This window comes from Mus pahari, chromosome 3 (genome assembly GCF_900095145.1).
Source record: "Mus pahari chromosome 3, PAHARI_EIJ_v1.1, whole genome shotgun sequence".
Classification (NCBI taxonomy): domain Eukaryota; kingdom Metazoa; phylum Chordata; class Mammalia; order Rodentia; family Muridae; genus Mus; species Mus pahari.
The window spans coordinates 155,427,800-155,430,109 of record NC_034592.1 but is presented as its reverse complement, the minus strand read 5'-3'; positions in this window follow the sequence as shown (position 1 = coordinate 155,430,109).

The window sequence follows — 2,310 nt, the reverse complement described above, 5'->3', positions numbered from 1 at the left end:
TCTCTCTCTCTCTCTCTCTCTCTCTCTCTCTCTCTCTCTCTCCATGACCCTATATAGGCCAGCTGCCATGTGAACTTGAACTCAATTCATCTGAATTGAGCCTTCACCAGCACCTGAGCTCCCTCCATTCTTTCAACGCACGGAAACACGGGTTTTGCTTGGGCAGTGGGAGCCTTCTAAAGAAGAGGAAAGAAAGTCACGGGATCTCCAAGACACCGCGTTCTGCTTTCTACGTGCAGGTGCCATGAAACCCCTCCCTGGAACTGTAGCGTGGGGCTGGGTGTGTGAATCGCCACAGCGGCTAGGGAGGAGGCCGAGGATCAGAAAGAAGCAAGGATCACACCACGTGTCTGGCATGGAACAAGCAGCTTGCCTCAGTTTCCCCCACCTGAACCAGAGCTCTCTTGGTAGCACATTCTAACTTTCTCTGAGTGTGAAAAGGAGACACGGGTACACCTCCAAGTGTTGTCTCCCTGAGCGCCAGCAACACCTGCAAACCTTACCAAGTCCCCACTATTCCCAAGCCACTCACAGGACCCTCCAGCGACGAGTCCCCTCCCCAGAGCTCTGCTCCCAGACTGTCTGATTGTGTTTCCCAAACAAAGTGCACTGGCAATTTGTCTGGCTGCTTAATTCTTTCTAAGACGAAGTGACAGGATCCCGGGCGCTCCCCCTCTGTGTTGGCTTTTATTCTTTCTTTCTTATTTTCCCCCTCGCCCACTCGTCCCTGTGGCTCAGTCTCTCCACAGCGCTCAGCTGTCACTCTGGTATTAGCCCACTGTCTGCCTGGCAGCCCACAATTACACACTTATTTTATTACTTAGTTTCCCACCCAGAGCTGGTGAGTCATACCTTAACCTTTCTTGCTGTAACAAACTCCTCTTCTACCTTCCCTCCTCCCCACAGCCTCCTCAGCCTTCAACTTTCAGAAGTCAGGGTCTGTTCAAAGCCATGTCACCGCAGCGAGACAGGACAGGCTTATCTATGGCTCTGAGCCCGTGGCCTCCTGGTCTTCCCACCCAGGCAATCAGTTCGAACAAATGAAGTGCTGTGCCCTGTGTTCCCAGGTCTCTTGGGATCAAAACAAGAATGTGGTAAACAGGGCTCAAGAAGGACAGGAGAGTGACACATTGGTCCCACGGGCAGATCTTGGACCAAGACAAGTCAGGACACTCCTCTCTGCAACCTGGATTTCACTACATGACTCTAGTGACAGATCACAGAAATGAGGCTAATGTCCAGCCCGGGACAACCAGGCATGGAGCTCCTGGGTGTTTTTATGTTAACAATCCTAAGAAAAATCAAAGGCAGCTTCTACATTTCTTTATTTTAAAATTATTTTAATTTACTTACTGGAGAGAGGGATGAGTATGCGTGGAGGTCAAAGAACAAATTGTAGGACTCACCCTCTCTCTCCACATGGGAGAGCATGGGTCCCGGGGATTGAACTTGGGTCTTGAGGATTGGCAGTGGAGCCTTTACAGTCTGAGTCATCTCACTGGCCTAAGTGTGCCGTGTTGAAAATATCCAAAATTTAAGTACGACGTTCTCTCTTTTGTAGCGGGCATGGGGCGATCTCTGAGGATGCTGAGAAGGGAAATGGGAAGGAGAATCTTGAGGATGAGGGCATAAGAGCTGGAGAAAGCCATGGCTTTCTTGCCAGACATTAATATTTACAGAAGACTTGGCCAAGGCTGGAGCAGTCTTTAGGCTCCAGACCCCAGAGCCTTCCCAGCACCCACCCATGTTACCTGAAGTTCAGAGAAGAATGCAGATCAAAGAAAGGCTTTGCAGCGCACACACATGGGGACTGAGACAGGCAAGGTCAGGCCAGTGAGCTACCCTCACGGTCACACTCCCCGCCAATCAACTAGTCATGAGAACGAATATGAAGTACTCAAATAAGTCCTGGACACCCGGTAGCCTGGGGCAGAGCCTTAGGAATGATAACTCAGGAGTTAAGTGTGCTTTGCCTGGGGCTGAAGAGATGGCTCAAGGGGGTAAGGGCATGTATTGCTCTTGCAGAGGAGCTAAGTTGAGTTCCCAGCACCCACATCGGGAAACACAATTGTCTGCAACTCCAGCTCCAGGGGAATCTCTTGCCCTCTTCTGAAGGCATACTATATGCAGATACATATACCCATATACAAACACAAGCACAATATTATATATAATTTTGTCAATTTTGTCTCCCCTACTGGTCGTGGCTTCTCTCTTCTCTCTTCAGATCTCGCTGATGGTTGCTTGAATTCACCTTTTAAAATGTCCAGTTCGGCAGCTTCTACTGCAGTCACAGATGTGTGCAGACAC